Genomic DNA, 7,477 nt, shown 5'->3' on the forward strand with positions numbered 1-7,477 from the left:
CCGACTCTGACTTGTTCCACTACTGAACCCTGCCCCTCAACTTTGATGGATGAGTTTAACAGATAAAATAAATCATGGTGGAACTGCAGCAACAGGAATCATAAACAAATAAATACACATTCAATTATTGATACAAATAATGTGTTTTAACTTTAAATTTTTAATAATTTAATGCAATATTACACAAATAAATATACATATATACAGTACATTCCTTAAACATTTAATTACATTTCATTAATTATTTAATTAAGTATTTTTTATTTAATTATGTCACTTTTAACCCTCAGGTTAAATGGCAAAATCTGGTAACTTTGGTAAATGGAGAGAGAAGGAGAAATTTTATTGGATTAGCCTTCAAGAAAATTAGGTCGACAAAAAATATTTAGATTTTTTTGGTTAAGATATAACAGCCCTGAGCTGTGAATTGCGATGGCCAATATGGCATTGCCAATTACTCCAGATGGCCAGTCCACCTAAGAAGCTGGCTTGCCCTTACACAGGCAACCTAATGTGGGACTGTGAATACATCCTTTGGAGAGTCAGTGAAGGAACAGTAACAGAGGACTCAACCTCCCTTACCACGTTGGAAAAACCATGCAGATAGCAAAAACTAATCCCACACTGACTTGTTTTATTAGAGACCACTGACAAAGATTTTTTTTTTGCTTCGACAGCATGCTCAGCATGCTGTAAAACATGTTTGATTGCAGTCCCAAGAATAAGTCATTTCCTCCTTACATGTCATCTTCGGATATGAATCACGGTCTGGTCATCAACAGTGGACACTAGTTAATGTGGAGGTTGAGGGCATCAAACTGAAAAGGCTATAGCCCAATAGAGTGTAAGTGTGTGCTCCGGTGATATTGGAACAGGTTCATACTGTAGTGTGCTGCACAGTGCTGCAGGCTTTTCTCAATAGACCGACACAGCACATTAGCTCTGCACCAGAGAAAGAGGCAGAGATAAGTGGGGAGGGGAAGGTATATGTTTTTGTGTGTATATGTGTATGTGTTAATGCGTGTGTGATGGAGGGGAGGCAATGTGATGATGATGTTGAAGACTGACTGATAGGGAAAAAGGATGTAATATTTGAGGAAAATAGAGTGGAAAAAAATGAGAAAAGTCTAAGGAACTGATGGTCTGCAGTATTTTCTGCATTTTCTGTGGTGCTCAGCAGATACTCGTTCTGCTCCTGGTCTCCCCCCTCCTCTTTGGTTAGTGGTACAGGGACAATCTTGGAAAGAAAAAAAAGAGAGAGAATGTTTAGTGGGCATAAAAAGCTGTTCCGTACTCCTTTTACTGTGTTCTAATTAAGTAAAGTGCTTTAGTAGATTGAAAGGTAGTGGGAAGTGATGCGGAGTAGAGGGGGGAAAGGACACCAAAGTGTTTTAGTAATGAAAACTTACTTTAATGTAAGATAAACAGATTTTACTTAAATGATGTCAGGACTTCATAATTTATATAAATTTATGAATACACATGAATGTTTTCTCCAATAATCTACATTTACATGATCAAATTAGCAGTTTCTCCAAAACATGTCAACTTTCTAATCCAGATAGAATTTCTAGAATTATTCCAATAGAAAAAATGTATGTCACCAAATGAACCTGGGCTGTAGCACTTTTGAAAGATTTCTGCCAATTGTCCACTGAACAACTGAACGACTGGTATTAAAAACACAATTCAAAACCAGTCACTCAAGAAAAAATGTTTTGGCGTGGTTACATTAACGTATGTAAAATTCACTACACTTGAACTGAATCTGATCTTGTATTAGTTTACATTGTTTTTAGACAGTTTTTGGAATTAATTTGAATGAATGATAATTGAAATTGATTAATCCTTTCATACATCTGTTATCTTTGCGAATTCACAACGGGTGAACAAATCTACTGCATGGCAGTTTGTGATCAGGCAGTCATCAGAAGACTTATCGGTGGTGTGCTGTCTTCCTTCAGATACATGGTATTTCTGGGCAAATTCTTGAAAAGGATGAAGTAAAACAAAAGAAAACACGATGCTACTGAACAAAAAGCTGCACTAGGCTTAATCATCAAATAACATGAAATCTGTTATTTCTCTCTCCCTCTCTTTCTCTCTCCGTGTGTGTACTGTGTGTGTTCTCTCTCTCAGAAACACAATGACCAAACTCCTCCTCTTTTCGTGAATTTTGCTGCCCTGTGTTATTTTCTCTGGCACTGTCCTGACTGAGTGCTGAGCAGGGACCAACGGTGGATGAGGGAGAGCATCATCCACAGCAGCTGGGCGCAGGACCGAAGCATGCCCCAGGGCAGCCATGACTTGCTCGGCTTCAGACAGCGAGAAGATTGTGATAAACTGCGGCGGGATCCGACACGAAACCTACCGGAGCACTTTGAAGACATTGCCTGGGACGCGTTTGTCTTGGCTGACCGAGCCCGATGCCTTCAGCAACTTCGATTACGACCCTAAGTCGGACGAATTCTTTTTTGACCGCCATCCAGCTACCTTCGCTTTCATCCTAAATTACTACCGCACCGGTAAGCTCCACTGTCCAAACGATGTCTGTGGACCATTATTTGAAGAGGAGCTCGCCTTTTGGGGCATTGATGAAACTGACGTGGAGGCGTGCTGCTGGATGAACTACAGGCAGCACCGCGACGCAGAGGAAGCCTTGGACAGCTTTGAGACTCCGGAGCCAGACGTACCTGAGGATGACCCGGCGCTCACCGGCGGAGTGGATGGAGACCTAAAGCGGCTTTGCATGCAGGAGGACGGCCGCAAAGCGACTTGGTGGGAAGTATGGCAGCCCAGAATGTGGGCGCTGTTCGAGGACCCTTACTCCTCCAAATACGCCCGGGTGAGTTCCTGGACAGAACTCCAGTATCTATTTAATATATATTTTTAAATGCTAATTTTCCTAAAATTTGTTTCTGTGCGCTCTATTAATTTAGTCCCTGATATATGTTCAACTTCTGGAGTCGCTAGTTTGAAAGATTTCAAGTATACTGCGGCTTTACCCCCCAAAAGAAACTGACACATTTTCATTAAACATTTTAGTAGTTGTAACTATGTACTCGTCAGGTAGTTTAGATTCTTACTTTGTCACAAATGTTTTTCCATTTATGTGCAGTAGCATGCTTTGATAACATAGTGGCAATTTTTTTTTACTATTTTTATTTTTATTTTTTCTTCATTTTTTTGGTTGGTGTTACTGTGGTTCGTTGTCGTTAGAAGGTAAAAGTTGAGGTAGTAAATTTCTTAAAATATTCTGTCAGATTCATTAGACTGGTAATCTAAATAATAGGTCCATGTATGTTTCTGATAAGTTCTTTGGTATCTGAGCTAAAATGTTTTTTAATCTTTTTGACTTCTGATGCTGAAAAACAGAAATTGAAACTCTGATAAAATAATATATTAAAGAAGCACCCCTTGCAACTATGTTATACTAATACTGGCATCTTTACTTTAAATAATAGAATAAAATTTTGCTTATGGATTTATAAATAAAAGCAAAATATAATTTGTTTTATTAATAATTAATACATTAATAAAAAATGTAATTAAATAAATTTCAAGATATAGTATATACAAAAACATTTACAATATGTAGATTTCTTCCTGAGGAAAGATCTAAGTCTTTGCATTGCAAAACAACACTTCTGACTGTTGAAATCTCATGGCATTCTGTTTATTTTATTAGTTGGTGCAAACGGAGCAATGAATGGAGTGTCTGGAAATGAATGGAGAGTGGTGGATTGCATGTGGAAGTACTGAGACACATATTAATGTTAATCTGTAAGCAGATTTCTTTTTGTCTTTCTATTTTCCTGACAATTTTTGGTGCAACCCAAATATAAAAGTCTCTCCACAGAGATACACTGATGACCCCTTCCTGTTGGTACCTCTTCGTGGGTGATGTATATTAAGCAGCAAATGAACAGTTTGTCCTTAAATCTGACGTGTTAGAAACCTGGATAGCCTAAGAATTTGAGTGAGTTTGACAAAGGCAACATGGTGATGGCAAGAAAACACGACAGTTTATGTGGAATGTCTCTGGATTGCAGTGCACAGAGCTGATCAAAACGGATCTAGGGAAAAGAACTGACAGAATCATGGTGCATTTATGCTGGTTGCAGGGTGGAAGCTGTGTGATCCAATCCAATAAATGAGCTACTGTAGCTCAACTTACTAGAGAAGAAAATTCTGGTGCACTATGTATTTTGACAGTGCACTGCAGTTTGTTGCATATGGTGCTGCATAGAAGCAGAGACCAGTCAAGGTGCTTAAGGTGACATCTGACTGCTGTCAGAAATGGACCACCAATAAATGGAAGGCAATGGCTTGTTTAGTGAATGATGTTTTCTTTTGTGTCACACGGATAGCCGATTGGGCAAATATTGCTTCCTTAAGGAACATATGTCAAAGGATCTGCTGTGGCAAGAAGGCAGTGTGATATTTTGGGCAATGTTATGCTGTTAATCATTGCCATCCATGCATTATGTTACTTTTTCATTTATATGTAGAACCTTTCTGCTAAACTCATTCCTCAACAGGTTTAGTTCAGCAGAAAGCTTAGGATCTATCTCTCCTCCTATACGACTTTGACCAACAGCTTTCTTGTCACACCCCAAATATGTCACCTTGCAGCTCATCCATGGATTCTGCTACATTCTGGTGATCATTTTGTCTCCCCGTTCTGTCTATCTGTCTCTAGAAGTCAACTAAAGAGTCAGCTTAAAAAGCTGAACTGTGACAATGCTGAAGGTCCAGAGGTGTTAGCCCAGTCATGAAGGGCTTTGTGGAGCAGCTCTATGGGATTCTATTGTGACCCCAGATAATACTGCACCAAAGACACTCATTCAGCCCCTAATGACCTTAGACCTGTTGACCATCACACATTATTAAGGTCCTGACAGAATCCTATTGGTTAAATAAGCAAACAAGTACCTCTCAGCACCCACTGGAGTTTACATTTTACCTTGGGGCTGAAGTCAAAATGCATTGTACATCTTCATCAAAATCACCGTCATATGGATTAAGAAGGCAGGACTGAGATCATTTTATGTCCATATTGTGTCCATTTAACAGAATCTAGCACTGTTTTCTCATGTCAGAAACTTCAGACTTGCATTCACAATATGTTCAAATATCATGCAAGCCTAACAGGTGCATCTTGAAAAATTTGAATAGTGGAAAAAGTTAATTGTAGTTACTCATGGAAAGTTAAACTCATTAAACAGATTCAGTATATAGTTAAATATTTAAAACCTTTAATTATTATAATCTTGTTGATTATCACTTACTGATAATGAAAACCCCAATCACTGTTGCTAACCCATCATGATACAATACTTCATATTAGTCGATATTGATTAATTATTGATTACTCTTTTGTTTTAAAAATCCAAAATACTTCCAAACTGGTTTTGTGACCTTTCCTGTTATATTCACCGTTTTCCCTCCATGCCATTGTTGACACGGTCAGGCACTGATGGACACAGGGACTGAACAGAGAATACAAAACAGTTGTTCATTAAGAAATAAACCAGAGAATCCAGATCGGGGTCAGGCAGTTCCTGATCTCAGGGTCAGACAGACAGGGGGTCAGAGCCAGCGGGTCCAAATCCAGGTCAAAACGGGTTCCAGATCTCAGGGTCAGACAGACAGGGGGTCAGAGCCTGGAGGTCTTTATCCAGTGGAGAGGGTCAGGGTCCGGGACAGGAGAGGCAACTAGGCAGAAGGAAAAGACAGACAGGTTAGTAACTGGGCAGTTAGCTCTAATTTCTACAGCAGGCCTGAAGGTGTTACCACTGAGGGTTTCACAACAATCTGACGCCATGCAGGGGGAAGCTCCGTCCTTATATGGCAGCAGCTGGGGATCAGGGTGATGATGATCAGGTGTGAGTGAGCACCTTGTTTTTGCTAGCCAGGAGATGCTGAGTGGCTAAAACCTTTCCTCTGCCTACATCCCCCAGAAAGCTGTGCAGTTCTGAATCGGAGTTCAGTGAATATTCTATATTGTTAACCGTTCCTGCTTTTGTCTTCTGACCGTAGTTGGAAAACACAGGGGAGATATTTCCTCCAGGACCAAAGTAGGTGTGTTCTTTAGGGTTAACTCCCTCTTTTGCCCATGATGGGGCCGAAGCACATGAAAATACGGTGGCACAGAGGTGCTGAAGCGATAACTGTTTAATAGTTCCTACTATGTTCAACAATAACAGGCTGCACAGACTTTTACTAACTACTGCTGCTCCGGTTGCCGTCTTCCTCTCTGCCACACACACCGTCTCTCATTCGCTCCAAAACATACATGTTACAGCATGCAATGCCCCCTTCTGACCGGAGGACCGCTGTCACACATCTTCCTCACCCAGACACAACATACACACTACTTGTTGAGCTCATCACTTGTAATAGAGGTACTTTCCACAACAGTATATTGACTATTCCATCAGACAATGTGTCTGTAGTGACACATTGTCACTACAGACAATGTTATGGTATTGTTACGCCAATACCATAGGCGTAACATGTTTTTATTGCTATATTGTATTGCCCTACTTAGAATATTGCAAAAGATCAATAAAGTTCTTACAGAATTTTGGCTTCGTGAATAGCGCTACTCATGGTGGCACCATGTTGAAGTATCTTTGTTATGTTTGTTCTGATTTGTTCTTCATTCACAGTTTTTTGGGGTTGAAGCGTTACGTGTCTAACAATTATCCCCTCTGGTTTTGGATGCTGTATAACAGGAAGGATTTTTGCTCTATTATGTTTCACTTTTGGATACTTGTGATGTGCAACAGTTCTGACAAGGTATTATTTTTACAACTTGGAACAGCTGATTAACTGATCTTAAATCAGGGCAGCACCGATTGCAGTTTTCTGTCCAGTCGCTGATTACAATCTGTATAAAGCCTGACCTGACGATTCCGACTTTGGCCAATACCATAGGCGTAACTTCCTGAAGAACTGGTGTGGACATGTTCCAACAACTCTGGCATGAAGGGGACAGTCCCCACCAATATTTCCTGCACCTTTTTTTCTTTATGTGTCTGAATCTATGTAACTCGGCACCGATGCCGAGTTACATACACATTGTATTCAAAACATTAACAGCCAGGGAATACTTTTTAAAATTCCTTTGTAAAACGTAAATGGCAAGTCCGCTCAGTGACCTAGTGGATTGAACATCACGTGACTTGCTGTGTGCGGCAGAGTGCTTCATGCGCTGCTGCTTTGCATTGAGTCAGGAATATTGGTGGTCGGGGAAATGAATCAAGCTAAGAATCTGAGAAGGGGACGCAAAGTTTTGATATAACAAGGATTATCATAAATAGTCCTTGTTATCAAGATAGCAAGATAACAAGGTCCAAAGGGATCACATTTCACAGGTCAGTAAAAAGCTTTAATTAAAAAATATACAGAAGGTGGAGAGTAGGTTAGTTATGCTAGTTTAACTTTTATCACCTTAATAACATGTACTCTT

The 7,477-nt window shown here is 39.9% G+C and overlaps 1 pseudogene; it reads left to right on the top strand.

Moving 5' to 3' along the window:
• Positions 1–2,111: 2,111 nt before the first annotated feature.
• On the top strand, positions 2,112–4,778 carry LOC106941088 (potassium voltage-gated channel subfamily C member 1 pseudogene; annotated as a pseudogene).
• Positions 4,779–7,477: the final 2,699 nt, after the last annotated feature.

Source organism: Poecilia latipinna, unplaced genomic scaffold (assembly GCF_001443285.1).
Source record: "Poecilia latipinna isolate Pla-1442-1.1 unplaced genomic scaffold, P_latipinna-1.0 Scaffold3491, whole genome shotgun sequence".
Classification (NCBI taxonomy): Eukaryota; Metazoa; Chordata; class Actinopteri; order Cyprinodontiformes; family Poeciliidae; genus Poecilia; species Poecilia latipinna.